The sequence below is a fragment of the Paroedura picta genome, chromosome 9 (genome assembly GCF_049243985.1).
Source record: "Paroedura picta isolate Pp20150507F chromosome 9, Ppicta_v3.0, whole genome shotgun sequence".
Taxonomy (NCBI): domain Eukaryota; kingdom Metazoa; phylum Chordata; class Lepidosauria; order Squamata; family Gekkonidae; genus Paroedura; species Paroedura picta.
This window is the reverse complement of record NC_135377.1, coordinates 79,854,492-79,873,211: the sequence shown is the minus strand read 5'-3', so window position 1 is coordinate 79,873,211 and position 18,720 is coordinate 79,854,492. Positions and strand designations below refer to the sequence as shown.

General features: G+C 47.9%; 1 protein-coding gene across 5 annotated transcripts in view; it reads left to right on the top strand.

Annotated features, from left to right (window-relative positions):
• Positions 1-18,720, top strand: part of CDH12 (cadherin 12) — an 873,293-nt gene that overhangs the window by 547,032 nt on the left and 307,541 nt on the right. The gene's annotated exons all lie outside the window — the stretch shown is intronic.

The following is an 18,720-nucleotide window of genomic DNA, read 5'->3' as shown; positions in this document are numbered from 1 at the left end:
TCGCCATTTTTTGTGTGTGTGTTTATGTGTGTGTGTGGAGGGGTACATAGCTATAATTAACCATAGAAGAGTATCCACAATAAGAACATGCCCACACACATATTTACAAATTATGTTCTCTCTGCAAGGGGGGGGGGCAACATGACGGATGAGGATAATGCCATGTTCATGTTGAGAGCTTGAAATAACTTGCATTCTTGGAAAGAGAGGCATCAGCAACATCCCGACTGTATTAACAAACTTCAATTATGGAATGTGCTGAGACAGAGGTTTCATTTCAGGTGTTGAAGCCCAAGAACCAGCGGACTTTGTCTATCGACAGTTAAATATTGAGCTATAGATATGTAGCTCTGTAACTGTAGGAGTCACATGGCCTTTGTAAAATACGTTTGGAGCACTGTTGAATTTGCATACCGGAGCGTTAGGCATTGTACTTCTTCTTCATAGACCTTGTTATTTAGAAACCCTACTGGTAGAGTCATACTTGTGAACACGACATGCTGCCTTCAGTACAGCTATCATAACCCTCAATAAAGTCATTCAAACACGCTGTTTCCATTTTGCTCCAAAACTGAGTTGGACATTCCAGGAGTGGCAGAACTTGCAGAAGTGCAAGCCACAAGCCCTGCTGAGTGATATTTGAAGCAGCAGTTTATAAACAAAAATAGTTGACCATTTGTGGGACCCCCAGCTTAAAAACTAGTCTCCATACCAGAAAATAAACTATGTATCTCTAGGGAAGGAGGGAGACTACCAAAAACTAGAACCAGCACTGATTGGCTCCTCACATCATCAGAAAAACAGCTAGTTCATCTATAACAAGTATCAAAAGAGTTGCTACCTTCTAGGTCAGGGGTAGTTAAACTGCAGCCCTCCAGATGTCCATGGACTACAACTCCCATGAGCCCCTGCCAGCGAACATGTTGACAGGCGGACTGTATAGCATTGTCCGTTGCAGAAATCCCCCCCTCCTCAAACCCTAAATTCTATTTCCATGTATCTGAAGAAGTGTGCTTGCACACAAATGTATGTATATACCTTGAATAAAACTTTGCTGGTCATAAAGTTACCACTGGACATAAATATAGATTATAGATGTAACGTTTCAGATGGGTCTCCATGTTTGTCTTCAGTAGAAGTGCAAGATTGGAGTCCAGGGGACTTTAGAGAATAAAATGAAAAAGATGAGGGACTGGAAATGGAACCATAAAACCCCAACTGGTAACTGTTAGCCCAAAGGTTGAATGTCTGTATTCTTGTTAAAATTATATTCCTTTTATTGTGCACAATTTATTAAAACCCTTAAGGACTTTATCCAGCTCATAGGCTATTGCAAACCAGCATGTTATGTGAACCGATAGACTGACATGTTTCAGCCCTTGTAGGGCCTTCTTCAAAAGTCTGGTTTTACACTCACACCAGTTCTTAACATGTATAAGATATGTAAAGCAGCCATTAAAAGCTCCAAGGTCCAAAAACTATTAACATTTGTCTGGTAGAATGCTATTAAACCCCCCAATGTGCAGGTTTTCAAAAACACAACCAAAAAACTGTTTACTCTGCACCAGAAACCCTCTGGAACAGAGCAACCTGTCTGATGTATTAGGTTTTTGACGTTCTAAAACATTTTACATTATTTATAAGCTATTTAATATTATCTGCAAAACATTTTAGAACACATTTCTCCACAATGAGGACTGAAAGCAGTTTCCAAAATATGCACCAACAATAACACCAGAGAGCCCATGAGAGAAGAGCAGCAATGACTAGTAGCCTGACAACAATGGTCACTGTCCACAGAACAGCCGTCACCCCCTGGAATGAATTAGCTGCAGAAGCTCTCTTGCGCATGGCTGAGGGCAGCAGAGTCTCGCTCGGTCAGGTAGCCCATCCCAGACCCCCAGAATAACACAGCTGGAGAGAGCGCTGGGAAAAGCTGTGAGGACCCGGCCTCTTGAGCAGACTGATCAAAGAGAAGAAACCCCAAAACAACAACAAGCCTTTCATAGCATCTAAAAGTACAATATAAGGAGGGAAAGTGCAAAAGGATCCACTGCTACACAGAGACAACAAAGGCAGAGATCATGCTTTGGAGTAGGACAAAATACATTCTCATGGCAAGATAGAAAAACTTTGCTACTGGTTCAATTATATCAGGGTTCTGGGATGTCAAAAGAAACTGAATCTTGCGTTCATCCGAATGCAGTTCTCTTTAACACAGCAGTGAGTTAAGAAATTTAGCTCGGATCAAGAAATAAAATGGACAATGGAAAAAAAAACTTGTGTAATTGATTACAGCATTGTCCACAGGGGCACAACCTAGCTGAATGCGGGATCTGTTGAAATCTCCCGTATAGAACAGCCGAAGGTAGAGTAGAAGAAACGAACGTTAAGAATCCCTGCCCTGTTTATACATTATCCATTATCTGTGTGCCGTTTCATCTGAGTGATGCAGAAATAACACTGAAAAATGATGCTAACTTTCACAGGAAAAATATTTGGTATAAGGAAATTTTGAAAAAAACAACACAAAGAAGCCGACTTGCCATTTTGATTCATGGATCAGCCCTGTAAAAACGAAAACGGGGAACCAACAGAGATGAGAAATGCCATAGCTTAATGTGCAGTCTGCCTTTGCCCTCCCCCCCTTATGAAACCAGAGAAATTTATACCCCATTAGGCAATATGGTAAGAACTGGCAACTGTGGTTGCCAACCTCTAGGTGGCACCAGGAGGTCTCCTGCTATTCCAGTTGATCTCTGGGTGACCTCATCAATTCCCCTGGAGACAGTGGCTGCTGTGGAGGGTAGACACTATCCCTTCCTTTCCCAAGCCCTGTGTTACCCAGGCTCCACCCTCCCAATTTCCAGGTATTTCCCAAGCCAAAGTGGCAACCCTACAGGGAACTGGGGGGTCCAAGGCTCAGTTGGCTGCCCCTGGGAAGGACAGAACGGCTGCTGTCGGAAGACCTGCTTTGCAGAACTGGGGTGCTGGCCTGCCCCACGGAAACCTGTTGCCAGCAGGCTCCCTGGCTGAGAAGGACAGTCAGGAGACCGGAGGCAGAATGTGAAAATAGACTCTGGAGCCGTGGGGGTCGGTTCCGCCTCCGCCAAATGACCGGCAGGCAACACAGGAGAAGGTGACTGTGGACTTGGCAAGGGGAACTGGCCTGCAGCGTCTTAGAACATTTAGTCATTCTGTCACCTTCCTTTAATGCCCTCTGTTTAAAAATAGCTACAATAGCAACTATATATAGACCTCTCTTTAAAAAAAAGAAAAGGAAAGTAGTTCCAGTCGGTGTTCTATCTTGAGTTGCTTATGAAAAAAAAGATCAATAATTAAACCGCTTTTCCTGTTACAGCAATGGAGTCATGAAGGCAGGCCTTTATATTTATCAGCCTGTGATCTGCAGCCGAAAATTTGGTGGTTTGGATTTTTCCCCTTAAATGAAATCCAGTCTGAAGGCCTTCCTTATACGCTTTCTCTCCTTTCGTGACAAGCAGCGTATTAAATGCGTCCGGGAACTGGGCAGGAACTTGCTCCGACCTAAAAACAGGATCCCGTGATGCTCGGGGGCTGTTTTTCTCCTCCTCCGAAGCCAGCCGTCCTGCTCCCTGCCTTCAATTACAGTGGCCATTATCCTGCGCCGGGTATGCACGCATTCATCATTCCGCTGTCTCTTTATCTATTATGACTGCTGAATAGGGAAGAAAAGTGGACTTGCCAGTCTTTCCTTTCTGAAGCATTCATCACATTCTATCAGCACAAGAGACCAAGAAGCCATCAAATAAGCCTCTAAAAAGTCTGTCATTGTGACTTCTAGTCCCATCATCCTTCCAATCAAGGGAGGCTCAGTCGAATTTGCTACAGCAGAGAGATATAGGGATGCACAAAGTTACTTGGATAAATTATTGAGGACTGTGTTCTATACCACTGTGTCTAGTCAGGCCAATGGCCCATCCATTCGGACACTTTTCTGTACCTTTTCTGTGCCAGGAATTTGGTGCGACTTTGGCAGGCCAAATTCCCATTTCTGCATGACGTTGGCATCTGTCCAGGGACGTCCCAGGCATGGCCCAACTCATAGCCTTATTTGCCCCACAGCACAGCAGGACCTTGTCTCCCCAGCTACCATGAGGTAGCAAATCTGGGGCAGATGAGGTGCAGCTGACCAAGTGCTTCCCTGTGCAGGAGTGGGAAGAGGCAGGGCAATGTGCCTAGGCCCAAACACCAGGCAGCAGCCTGGCACAGTGGCCTCTGTGCAGTAAAGGTCACAATGGCCAAAACCCAACTGCCATCTGGAGATCTACCAGCAAGGCCAGAACTCCACTGTGGCCTCACAAGCACCAAGGATACAGAGCATCACTGCTTTGTGACGAATACCTACTGATGGACTTCTGCTGTGAATATTGAGGGATGCCAGAATTACATCCTGCCTACAGACTACAGAGACCACCTGCCTTGGAGAAAATTGATGTTCTGGAGAGTGGACTTTATGGCATTTTTCCTCACTGAGGCCCATACCCTCCCCTGGCTCCAGTCTCAAATCTCCAGGAATGTCCTAACCTGGAAATGGCAACCCCATCCTCCCCACCCCCTACCCGTGGCTGAGAAGGACCCATTAACCCTTTGTGGGTTGGATCCTCTTGTGTCATTTTGCCTTTTAATGTTTAAAATAGTCTAGCTGGATCCACAACCCTAATGTGATTGAATGTCCCATCCTGTAGATAATATTGATACCCCCTGCATTCTCTACCTGGGGTCCCAATGAGGAAGGCTGTTAGTCTTCTTCTTTTTTTTTTTTAAGGATAATTGATGATGGATTTATTTGTAAACTCTCTCAAGCATGACCATGGAAAGGCAACATCAAAGTCTCACAAACAAATAAGAGTCATGTGAACACTCTGATTTGCTGGCTAACCTGGCAGGCATAGCTTCAAATCACAAATTTCTCTCCATCTCTTTTGGTCTGACATGAAGAACATGACCGAATATTTAGCAATTTTTATATTATCTGTATTGATAATGCACACAACATGCCCAAAGTCTCACAAATGTTGAATGGCTGTGTGCATTTCAGAGAAGCGTTGTTTGTTGTCAAATGTCTTTGTGAACCTTTTTTGCTTTGCCCAATTTTGATGCTGGCATTTCTGAACTGTTTGCTTCTTTTCTTTCTTGCTGGGTTGTACCCCTTCTGCCATGTGTTCCATTGAGAATAATGTCTGTGGAACTAAACTTACACAATTTGGGTAGGATAAAAATGGAAGCAACCATGCACAGGTTTTATTTTCAAAGTTAATTAGCATCCCTCCTCTCACAACAAATGGGTGTGCACATGACTGCTTGAGTGTGCAGTAAACGCCCAGCTCAAAGGTTCAGGGAGTAGGCTATGTGAAGAATCCATGTCTGAGACCCCCCTGCCAATCAGACTTGACAGTACTGAGCATGATAGACCAACGGTCTGACTCTGGGTAAAGCAGCTTCATCTGTTGAATTTTGTGCAAGCCTCAATAGTGAGGCCGCTGGGTTCTGTTACTTGTGGTTTATTTTTGTTTTTAGATAGCTTTTTGGCAGTGACTTAGGCAATAAATATGTATATCATAGCAAGGAAGGAACTGTATACTGGGCTTCATTGGCATTCATTCATGTTTTACCAGTTCCAATTTTGGTTAGTTTTACTAGGGAGAGGACATTGCTAGAGCAGCTTCTGAGTCAGGCAGGGATTTTATGATCAAAACTATGGCCCAGAATTGGGGGCATTTCCGCACATTGGTAAAAATAGCATTATGCCAGCTGAATGGTGTAGCGCTAAATATTATCGCAACTCCCGGCCACTCCTCACCTTTTTGCTGTCTCACTCTAGTCTGCCACCTTTTCACACTTCTTACCCTCCACAAGTGCTGCTGGAAATGGCGGAAGAGAGCAATGCACTTTACATGCGACTTTCTTCCCCCTGTCAATCAAGCCAGGCAGCCAATCCCTTTCTCCATGCCCGCTATTTTTTTTAAATTCATACTTCTCTGTTTAAATGCCTATTCATCTAATCATAGATCATCATAGATGCATAGTGTTTTTTGAACGCCACCCCTTATGGGATCACGAGTCCTTTGAAACTTTTAAAAATTAATCACAATCCTGATTGGGGGGGGGGAGGGACTTTAGAGAAGTGTGCTTTGTGTTACAACTTTACTCTGCTCTGGTTCGTCCTCACTTGGAGTACTGTATTCAATTCTGGGCACCCCAGTTGAAGAGGGATGTTGACAAACTGGGATGTGTCCAGAGGAGGGCAACAAAGATGATGAGGGGTTTGGAGACCAAGACATATGAAGAAAGGTTGGGGGAGCTTGGTCTGTTTAGCCTGGAGAGGAGACGACTGAGAAGGGATCTGATAGCCACCTTCAAGTATTTAAAAGGCTGCCATATGGAGGATGGAGCAGAATTGTTCTCTCTTGCCCCAGAGGGAAGGACCGGAACGAGTGGGATGAAATTAATTCAAAAGAATTCCCATCTAAACACCCAGAAGAAGTTCCTGACAGTTAGAGCGGTTTCTCAGTGGAACAGGCTTCCTCAGGAGGTGGTGGGTTCTCCATCTTTGGAAATTTTTTAAACAGAGGCTAGATAGATATCTGACACAAATATCTGATTCTGTGAAGGCTCAAGGGGGTGTCAGGTTACAGTAGATGAGTGATTGGGATGTGAGTGTCCTGCATAGTGCAGGGGGTTGGACTAGATGACCTATGAGGCCCCATAGAATAACATTCTATGATTCTATTATTCTAACTTTGGGGAACAATTATTTCTGGCATCACCTGCATGCTTGCCTGCCTATTCGTTGCTCTAGGCTGTTAGCCATTTGAAGAAAGACGTTCCCATCCCCAGGAACAAGGGAGGGAGGCGGGTACGAGGGTGGGATGAGGCAGGTGTCTTTAGCTTGAGGCAGGTGTCTTTAGTTTGAGTCTCCATACTTTCCCTCTGCTGGTGGCCTGTTGGTTGCTCCCCCTTAGCTAGCACTAAATAGGTTGGGGAATCCACTTTAGGCGATTCCCCAATTAGCTCTTTAAAATGGAGGATGTGGTGAGCTGACGGCTGTCCAGATGCTGGATGGTGGCAACGTCATGTGCAGCAGCCGTAATATAGTGTAAGGTGAGCATTTCACTGCATTTAACCCCTCAGTGGAAAGGGTTATCATGCTGAGTGTCCTTAAATGGAGAAAAGGGGAAGAGGAGAGTGGATGTGACTTTATCCATGGGGGGGGGGGGAGGCACTGTGTGGGCCATTATTAAACTAGAATTTTCAAGACAGCTCTTTTCTTTAGACAAAATAATAAATATGCACCATACCTTTTTGTTTAGACAGTCCAGAATTGTCAATATCTAATTGAGATCCCAAAGCTAGGAATAGCATCAGAAGATTGTTTGAATAACGAAAATCATTAATGATTAACTCAAGTGATAGTGGAGATGTTTGATGAGATCTGGTTGTTGAAACTATTTTATGTTTTGTCATTTGGGAAATCAGTGGAAGGACATAAATCAAGTAGATGGCTGAGGCTCTCAAACTCATCTCCTTAGTTTCCGGATGCTCCAGGATTGATATGTCGGGATGTCAACCTGCAGGCAGGGCCCAGAGATCTTCTAGAACAGGGGTAGTCAAACTGCGGCCCTCCAGATGTCCATGGACTACAATTCCCAGGAGCCCTTGCCAGCATTCGCTGGCGAATGCTGGCAAGGGCTCCTGGGAATTGTAGTCCATGGACATCTGGAGGGCCACAGTTTGACTACCCCTGTTCTAGAATTACAGGTCAACTGCAGTCTACAGAAATCCGGTCCCTTGGAGAAAATTGAAGATTTGGATGGCATTGTACCACTGTAACCCCTCCCCCCAAATCTGTGGCACTGTGCCCTCCCTTCCCTTCCCCAGGCTCTACCCCCAAATCCCAAGGGATTTTCTAACCCAGAGTTGGAAGCCCTTTTTACAAGAGATCAGTTCAGTGTATTTAGCAGTCAAGTTACATATATCTGGACACATATTCCTTCTTTGTGAATACAGTGATTTCACCACCTGTAGCTTCTGAAGAAATATTTTGTGCAGATGATGCTCACTGAATGTATTGAAACCATACACATCCCAGCAGACTTTAGCTTACGATCCAGTTCCAGGACAGATGGCCTCTTTTCAACAAATGGCTTTCTGTCCATCCTCTTTTGGGCTTCTAATTATATTGACTTCAATAGATTAAGAAGGATCAGACTCTGTTTGGGATTGCAGACATGAATTTCTTATATGTATACTTTGCATTCCCAGGCTTTTACCATATCCATCGCTGACTGGTACACACACAGATGTTAAATATTTAGGATGGTTTTGCTCAGATTCTACATCCATTGTTTGGATTCTGGTCAATAGATCTCTCACTCTGGTGTTGGGAGTGGCCATCATAAAATCATTTTCAAAATAATTAAAATGGAATTGACACATGGGCACATCTTTGATCTTCAGTTAGTAACAATAACAGTGATTCATCTCCCTGGAACCTCATGGGCTTCTTTGTTTTCATGCGATCGGATTCCGGGAGGCACGCCGTGTCCCTTCTGTCTCCCTTTGCCACTATGGCACCTCCTGACCTTCTGGCTGAGCTTTGTTAATTTTGGTCAGCCTGGGCCAGAATGCATGCTAGTAATGATTCACCATAACTATTATCTTTAACCGCTCCTAGAGGAGCGAATAAAATAAAGCAGTAAGGGCCCCGAGGGTGGGTCCTGTCCGGGATGAGGAAGGTTGCCAATAGGCCCCTTCCCCTGGACTGACAATAGGAGGGCCCAATCGGCAGGCGCAAAGCGTCCGAACCTCGGGGAGCAGTGCCGGAGGAGCTGCACCAAGCCGCTCCAGACTCCAGCGAGCGGCTGTCTCCTGCCCTCCAGCCCGCCCGCCGCCAGTTCCTGCCTCGCACCCACAAACTCCGGTAGGCCACGGGGCGGGGGGGGGGGGGAAGGACGACTCACTGCCGCCTCACCGGACGCCCACCGCCTGGCCTCGAGTATGTGCTCTGGCCCCACCGCAACCCCAAACTCACCAGCCCTGCTAGCGCCCGCTGTATTTTGATTACAGCAGGCTTATTTTCTAGTACAACATGATGACAATTACTGTTCCTACAAACTATGGATCTAATAGGAAATATTCCCACCACTTCTACATGGCTAGGTTTTCCACAGCATCTTCTCTCAGGGCTCTCAGTACCTTTCAAATAGAAATAGTCATCATCTAGTTCACAAGATCACGGTGAAGACAGTGGAATTAATGTTTATAAAGCATTTTATTACGCTCTGGCACAGCTAATGTAAGTTTTCAGTCCGATTGCATTGATATTCAGCCTTGTCTTGAGGCTCAAGGAGGTTCACGATATATTATTAAAAGTGAAGTTCACACCTCCCTCATTATACCGAGCGGACTGCAAGTGTTAGCAAAAACATAATGCAGTTTTTGAATGGGCCGAGGAAAACTGGGATACTGGAACTGTAACTTCTGCAGTCAGTCTCATGAGACCAGGAGTTTCTTTCTCTGGGTTCCTGCTGTTTGTATTTAGTTAGGGTATCAACGGTGAAAAAATGGAGACAGAAGGAACAGGGTGGACACCTGTATACTGTGACTACCCCATGTGTATTAGGGCAGAGGGGCATTTTGGTGAATGTGGCCTAATTCACACAAGAAGGGAAATGACGCAGAACTGGGAGGAATTGGTTGCCATGTAATGTTCCCCTAAGAAGAGTCTCCAGTCTGATTTCCCCTTCACATATCTGAGGACATGGCTCTGGAAAGCTCATCTGTAACCACTATGCCACAATTCCCAAAGGTCAGTCCTCTCCCACACTCAACGAACATTCCACACCACAGGTTCTTGACACCCATATCTCCACACCCATGCCCTCATTTGCCACCACGCCACCACAACCTCCCACACAACACATACATTCAACCGCATGCCCTTACAGACTGGACAACTCCTCCCCTTCCTCTTCCCACTGCCAAGCTCTAGCACCCGTTGTCTTCTTGGATACAACGGGCTTTGCCCCTAGTTAAATAAATAAATCTGGAGCCAATGCAGCTGGGAGAGCAATGGTGTCACATGTGTTCCTCATAGGACACTGGGTTCTCATAGGGCCGCTTGTGCTGCTGCGTTTTGGACCAGTTGGATCTTCCAGAGCAGTCTCTAGGGAAGCCCTGCATAGAGCAAATTGCAGAAGCCTAATCTAGTGGTGGATCACCCTAGCCAGTTCCGCTGCCAAGAGATAAGGTGCAAGTTGCCGTGCCTGGAATAGTTGGGGGAAATGCCACAGGTGGGCCACATGCATGGTCTGGGCCTCCACTGAGAGGGAGGTATCCAGAATCATGCCTAGGCTCCTAACAGAAGGCCCCAGTGCTAGCTGGGTTCTGCTAAGAGTCAGGAGCTGCACTATCTGTCTCTCCACATGCTGGCCCAACCAGGGAACCACTGTCTTGGATGGGATCATGTCAGTGGTGTGATGTTGTCACTTCCTTTGTGATGCCACAGTGGGACCTTCTAGGTCTTCTTCTTTTTACTGCTCAGTTGATCTGTGGTTGGGGGGCAGGGGCTGGTGACTCCGGGGGGGGGGGTCTGACAGCCCTACATCAAATTGAGAAAATACAGAGGGCTTCTTTGTGTAAATCATATTTCATCTAATAAATATAAAATGCAGCAAGATACAACTGGCCTTCTTCTACACGGGGAAATATATAGGTGATTTATTGGTGAGATATTTTCTGTCTCACAGATAGATACTGGGGTTGTCATGAACAAAGAAACCCCTAGTGATATCAGTAGGCATATTTCTCTTGGCCAAAAAGCTGAGTGTCAGAAATCGGTTTCTTGAAAAGGAGATGAAATCTCAACTCTTGTCCTATTCATATTCACCTCTGATGAGTAGCTGTGTTGGTCTGAAGCAATCGGACAGATTTTAAGACATGAAAGGTCATGCCTGGAATCAAGCTTGTTGGCCCTAAAGGTACCACCGGACTCAAACTGTGTCCTACAATTTATGCTGTGGGGCAGGGGCAGGGGGGCCACTGTGCCGTGCGTTCAGTTCAGGGGTGAGAAGCCAACTGGCAAATGTGTTCGTTATGAGGAAATGCCAAGTTGGCTGATATCTGATTTGTTTTCATTTTAACAAAATGACGATTAATAGTGTTGTCAGCCTACAGGTGGCCGTTGGAGATTTCCTGCCGTTATGGTGCAGTGCCCCCAACCCATCTTCCTCAACCTCCCCCCCCCCTAAATCTCCAGGCATTCACTGACCTGCAGCTGGCAACCCCAATGACCGAGGTGGCAAAGGAAGGGAACACAAGAGTACTTTAAATAAAATGGACACATTACATTTTGCGGAATCCAATTTTTGGCAATGTTTTGCTGGCAATTCCTGTTCTGCTCTGGTCATGTTGAATCCTTCTGCAGAACTTTAGTGGTTATTTGCCAGAGCAAGGCCTGTTTTGAACTGCCTTGATTCATGTAACTGCATTGAGTTGCTTCATGGATCCTGAGTTATTTTGCTTTACTAACTTGGGGCAATTGTATCCTACCTGTCCTCTTTCTCTACACTTAAATTATCTCAGTTCCTCCAGGAGTCTGCTTTGCAGGGTTGGTTTTCTGAGATTTTTCCCCTGAGGAAGCGAAGCTCATTTCTTTTGACTCCCTGAGGTAAAATCCCCCCCCCCCCCATAGTCCTCCTCCAGGGATCCCCAATTTCGGCTGTGCTGCCCGTGTTCTCTGGCTTTTAGTCTCATACAATCCATTTAAACTCTGGCCATGACCCTATGAAACATTTCTCTTAAATTCACTGCCTCGTTCTGGCTCCGCTGCCAGTCAGCCAACGATTTAACGGTCTCTCTCAATGACAGGCGGACTGACAACCTAGTTTTCATCTGATTTTGTTCTGAAGTTTCCTAAATAATTGTTAGGGAATTATCAGTCTTCAATCTGCTTGCATGACTCTTGTCTCTTTAGCCTTCCTGTTTCAATCTCAGGCTTCCTCCCGCCCCCTCCGATTTTCATAATCCACAATATACACATCCTAGGAGAAAGAATTCTAGTGGCGCTCCACATAGATTATTCGATTTATCTGGCTAGCTAGTCTGTATTTTTATCCCGCCGTGGCTCCAAGTGGCTCAGGGCAGTGTGCCTGATTGCCCTGTCCTTGGGGCACGTGGCCTGGGCCTCCCACCCCCCACTCCGCCACCCCCATGTGGCAGCTGTCCCCCTACTGTGGCTCTCTGCTTGCTTCGCCGCCTGGCCTCTAGAGAGGGAGGGACGGCAGGGGGCCCTGACAGCCGGTTGGGGGTGCCTCCACCTGCTGGGTCGGGGGGGTGTGTGAAACCAGGCACACCTGGCTTGAGGAAAGAATGTGCCAGAGAGACTGGAGCAGAAACCTGCACTCCACTTCCAGGACAAAGGCATCTGCAGAGGCCACCTGGGCATGCCCCCCCCCCAACATCCCACCCCCATGTTTTAATAACCGGTTTATGACATGATGCCCCGTAAGCCGTCCTGAGGACTTGGGGAAGGGGAAGAGTGATGGGTTGGGCACTTTGGTGTCTGAAGCAGCAGGTGTGTGTGTGGGGGGGGGGGGAGAGGGGAGGCGCAGGTGTGATTCTTGCAGCAGCCCTGTGTGGCAGCTTGGGCTGAGGGGGAGTGGACTGGGCAAGGCTGGTTTCAGGGAAGTACAGATATTTGAGCCTGGATCCTTGTCCAGATGCAGTCTTCCCTGCATGCTGGGACTGTGGAAATGGACCTCACCCCACCTCCCACCCCCCATCCATACTGGGTAGTTACCAAAGGAGAGCACCCATATCTGAGGTATAATTTCTCAACCCTCCTTGAACTGCGGAATCATGGAAGCTCAGCCCCTGGGACGTGATCCTTGTCCCAGTGGGTACAGAAGCCTTTCTCAACTTTTTTACCCTTGAGAAACCCCGGAAACATTCTTCGGGCTTCCAGAAACCCCAGGAGTGCTGTGGTTGTGCAGAATATGGCTGGGAAGCAGAGCTGTGGACACGCCCACCCGGTGCCCCTCCCCTCCCCAACCCTTCCAGGCTCATCATTGGCCATTTGGAGGGGGAGGGGGCTGACAGGACCATATATGGTTATATCACCTGACAAATGTTTAGCAAGTGTGTGTGTGTGTATGATTGTGCCACCCATTCAGGAAACCCTCCTAGAGCCATCAAGAAACCACAGGAGTAGAGAGGGACAGAACCCCCCCCCCCAAAAAAAAGGGAGGGGCTGAGTGAATCTTTTCATCTTTGCTAATTTTCTCCTAACCAAGAAAGCTCTTTTCAGAAAGTTGTGACTCCGCCATGCTATGCTCCTGTTTGCAAACATGGGATTGTCACATTCACACCTTATAATTAAAACATTCCAGATTTAATGTTGAACCTGGGGGCATGCATAAGTCTGAAGTGAATTTAGTACCTTTTTTTCTTTTTTTGCAAGCAGGCTAGAAGCAGGGATGATGCACTCCTGACCTTTCTCACCCAGGCGGTGGAAGCGATCCTGAATCCCTGAGACAGCTCCTCCCTTAGCGGAGGATGCTTTAGGAAGGCTCCGCAGCTCTTGGAGAATCAAGCAAAGGTCACGGGTTTTGGCATCCCTTGTAGAACATGATTTGTGTAAGACTCCTCCAGTTACCTTGAGACTCATGCTGGGTCAAATTTGCTAGAGAGGTTATTAACCTGGCACAGAAAATTCAAATGTGTTAAGAATCACTGTATTCATGTAAGCTTGGTTCTTGCAAAAAAAACAAAATCATAGAATCCTAGAGTGGGAAGGGGTCCTACGGGCCATCTAGTCCCACCCCTGCCCAATGTAGGATCAGTCTGAAGCTGCTGCTTCAAGAGTGCCAGTGAGGGGGAACTCCCCACCACCTTAGGCAGCCCCTTCCACGGCTGAACTAGACTCATAGAACCCTAGAGTGGGAAGGGGCCATGCAGGCCATCCAGTCCCACCCCCTGCTCAATGCAGGATCACCCTCAATCATCCAGGAGAAGGATCTGTCCAGCTGCTGCTTGAAGATGGCCAGTGAGGGGAGCTCCCCACCTCCTTAGGCAGCCCATTCCACGGCTGAACTAGACTCCTAGAATCCTAGAGTGGGAAGGAGCCATCCAGGCCATCTAGTCCCACCCCCTGCTCAGTGCAGGATCAACCGCAAGCATCTGGGATAAGGATTTGTCCAGCCGCTGCTTGAAGACTGCCAGTGAGGGGGAGCTCTCCACTTCCTTAGGGGAGCTGATTCCACTGCTAAACTACTTGGACTGTGAAAAATGTTTTTCTGATCTCTAGCCAGTGCCATTCTCCATGGAGTTTACCCATCACTGCCAAGTCCTCTCCTCTGTTGCCAACAGGAACCTCTCCCTGCCCTCCTCCTCAAACCTCACCTGTTCAAGTAGGCTGTGTCTCTGTTATGTTTGTTATGGATTGCACCATCAAGCTAGAGTTAGTTCCCCCCCCCCCCAGACATGCATAATAGAGGACTCTTGGAGAGTGTAGAGAAAGGCTGGGTTTTTTGTTTGCGTGGAAGTTTTTCCAATGGTTTTCATTTTGTTTTCATCGCATAGAGAAGTCAAAGAGCTGTTCCCCACCCCCACCCCTCCAGATGCGGTATAACTTTTGCATTAAGGAAAGACCCTCAGTAGGGCTGCCATACAAGCTGCCCTGGAGTTTCTGTAGTGTTTTATGCATTAAGATAGGCCTTGAATATAGAGCAGCTCTCAGTAGGAGCCTCTCCAAAATGCATCGCTGAAAGGGAGCCTAAATGTATGGCTTAAGTATTCATGGAAAACAGCCCTTTAATTCCAAAGTGGTTTGGAGCAGAAAAGAAGCAAAATCAAGCAGGAGTATTAGCACTCGGCTTGCAAGGGATGCCAACTCTGGGTTTGGAAATATCTGGAGATTTAAGGATGGGGCCTGAGGTTTAGGGAAGGGCGGGACCTTGGTCGGGTATAATGCTGTGAAGTCCACTTTCTAGTACAGCCATTTTCTCCTTAAGTGGAATAAATACTTTAGATTAATTACTAATAAATAAAGAAGTGATTTATATCATCTGGAGGCCAGGCTACTGGTTGATTGGCTGGCAACTATTCCAGGGACTTAGCTAGGGGCGAAGGTGGGGAGGACATCTAATATCTAGAGTTGTAGTTCTTAACCTTTTTTTGCGGGGGGAAATATACCCTTTTGAAAAACTGATGAAATTGATGGACCCTCCCCTAGGATTGCCAACTCCAGGAAAACCTGGATTTTGGGGCGGGGGGGGGGGGCTGAGGAAGGTGAGTTTGGTAGGGGAAGAACTTCAGTGGGGTATAGTGTCACAGAACCCTCCACCTAAAGAATCTGCCGCTGCGTCCAGCCCCTCACCATGTTTGCCACATTCTTGTGAGAAGCATAAAATCAACCCCCATAAAAGTTCTGCCACCACAACCTGAGGTGAGATGAAGGAGTCCTGTCCTCAGCTCCCCTCCGCAGCCATTGAGGACTGAGTGCCCTTGATCAAGTAGATGCAGCCCAGGTTGCCGTCACCTTGGGGGAGGCAGAGTCCGGGGGAAGGAGAGACTTGGTAGATTTTGGCAGGTGTAGCAGATGGTGGCACTCACTGGCAACGTTTTCATCTTTGCAACTAGATGTCCTGGGCTGAAGTCCAAATGACAGAGGCCATGTTAATGGCAGAGGAGAAAGAGTCCACAACTCCCTCACAATTTCCTTTCTTGAGGGGAAAAGAGAGGCAGATTCCATAGCTCACCCCCCCCCCCCAAGGTCATGGTGGTGGCCTTCAGAGTCTGCATTCCCCCCACCCCCTCCCCAGATTTCTGGCCCTAGACCCAGCCTCAAGCCTATTTATTAGTGTCCCAATTTCCCTTCCAAGGAACTGTTTATGGCAAAAGCAGGAAGCACTAACAAGTACTGTTCCACCCAACTCAATACTGTATTCCCTGGCCAGCAGTAGATCTTCAGGTCCTGAGCAAAGAAAGGTCTTTCCTGTCACTTGCTACTTAAGAGGTCTGAAGAACACAAGGGAAGGCATGCCAGTGGCCTATCTGGCCCAGTACTCTGTGTCACACTGTGGTCAAATCCCAGGTGCTATCAGGAGGTCCACCAGCAAGGTACTCATCCAGTCCAACACCAAAAGCCCAGATGCCATCAGGAAGTCCGCCAGTGGGGCCAGAACTCCAGAAGCCTTCTCATTCTCCCCCCCCCCCCCCACCTCCCGGCCAAGCACCAAGAATTCAGAGCAGCACTGCCCCAGAAATAACAACATGGGAGGAGCCAAGTTGAATCAGGCCAATGGCCAAAACACGGATGTCATCAAGTGGTCCACCAGGAGGGTCAGAATTCCAGAAGCCCTCCCACTGTCGCCCCCCCCCCCCAAGTATCACTCTCACATGCATAAGAACATAAGAGGAGCCATGTTGGATCAGGGCAATGGAGGAGCTTCTCCTGCTGGCCGTAGAGGAAGGCGTCTGCCAGCCTCACTCTATACTGTGCATGCATACGGAAATTTGACCAGGGAAGAGGACCCTGGAAGCGGAAAGCCTTTTGGATTCTATTTTAATATGGTTTCAGGTGATCAGCCTAGAGATTCCCTGAGCCAACCAGGAAGGGTGGGCTGTAAAAATAAAGCATACTGTCATGCTTAAGAGCATCTAATCTGGTGAGCAGGATTTGATTCCCTGCTCCTCCTCATGCAGCCAGCTGGGTGACCTTGGACCAGTCACAGTCCTGTAAACAAACAAACAAATAGATAAGTGAATAAATAAGTAAAGCAACGTTTTATTCTAGGTGTGAGCTTTTGTGTGCATGCACACTTCTTCAGACAGTGAAACAGGAATGATCATCGTGCAGCTATAAGGACAGAGTAAATTAGCAGGAAATTAGTAAACAGCATCATGAAGGTATCCCACCAATATAAAGCATAATATCTTGCTAAAATATCAGTCCTTTGCTGTTCAGAAAAATGTAGGGGGAATAAAAAGGTTAAGGTTAGTGATGAATGACAGACACTTTCCCAGTTGTGAAAAGAAGTCCTTGCAAGGGACCCATTGCTATGCTCACCGTCTCCACCCAAGCATGGAGGCATCCCATAAATCAGGGGTAGTCAAACTGCGGCCCTCCAGATGTCCATGGACTACAATTCCCAGAAGCCCCTGCCAGCATTTGCTGGCAGGGGCTCCTGGGAATTGTAGTCCATGGACATCTGGAGGGCCGCAGTTTGACTACCCCTGCCATAAATGATAAGCTGTCCTAAGACCAGAGAGTTAGATCCTAAGTGACATAACGTTACAGTCCTATTGCCCCAAATGAAATAGAATGAAGAGGGGATTGTAAGGACTGCAGTATAAGAGCTGAATCAGGCTCATGGTAACTGTAGTCCATGGACATCTGGAGAGCCACAGTTTGGCCAGACCTGCAAGAAGCTTTTTATAGCCTGCTTTTTACTACCTAAATGAGTCTCAAAGTGGCTTTCAGTTGTCTTCTCTTCCCACAACTAACACCCTGTGAGGTGGGCAGGGCCAAGAACTCTGAGAGAACAGCTCTATGCAGCAGCTGTAGCAGGACTGTAACTAGCCCAAGGATCCAGGGAATCAAACAGGACACCAGGTCTAAAGAAATCAGTTAATATGGCTGTTTCAAGGGAGGTTACAAATAGTCCTAGTTTAAGGTGACCAGATTTTAACATTGGTAAAGCGGGACACCATTGCCGGGGGGGGGGGGTCTTGATTAAAAATTTGGTCTATATGGAACAACAAAAAGTTTCATAGAACGCAAAAATAGTATTGTAATACATATATTTTTAAATTTCAACAAGTACAATTTGCCAGGTGCCCCCAGATGTCCCTCCAAAAGTGGGGCAATCTGGTCACCTTATCCTAGTTAGCAGCCACGAGCACAGTTTCAATAGTGGAGGTATTAAACTTGTGTTTCATCAAAGAGACCGATGTTTTGAAGTGGTCCACTGGGAGCTGGGTTGCCAATCTCCATGTGGCGCCTGGAGATCTTTGGAAATCACCACAGCCCTCCAGGCTGCAGAGATCAGCTTCCCGGAGGGAAATGGCTGTTTGGGGGGTGGGGGCTCTATGGCGTTGTACCCCGCTTTGGTCCCTCCTGTCTCCGACCTCATCCTCTCCCGCCTCTGATCCCCAAATCGCCAGCAACGTCCCACCCCGGTCCGGCAACCGGAGTGGGCACAGACGGGCGGCCGCCTTTTGCCTTTCCCTCGCTGCCCACGCGCTAACGGCTCGGTCTGCTAACCCCCCCCCCCAGCCACTGGGCCGGTTGCCAGCCTCAGGCCGGGACACTCCCGGCGCTTTGGGAAGGTGGGGCGGGAGTTCAGCGCCCCCCCCTCCTCCCCAGCGCATTGCTCTCTGGAGCGTGGGTTCCGCGGCTCGCCTGCGTTCTCTTTCGGCTGCCCAGGCGCAGGTGGGCCCCGCAGTCCCGAGCGCTCTCCAGCCTCCCCCCCCCCCCCGCCCCGCGGCTGGCAACGACGGCGCCGGAGGTCCGGAGGTCCGGCGAGCGGCGGCGGCAGAGGCGTCCCGGGGGGAGCGGGGCTCGCCTCGTCTTGGCGGCGGCGGCGGCGGCGGGAGGAGCGGCAGTAGCAGCAGCGGCGGGGGCTGCGTGGCCGGCCGGAGGCGTCGGCGGCGGGGGTCGTTGCCGGGCGGGGAGAG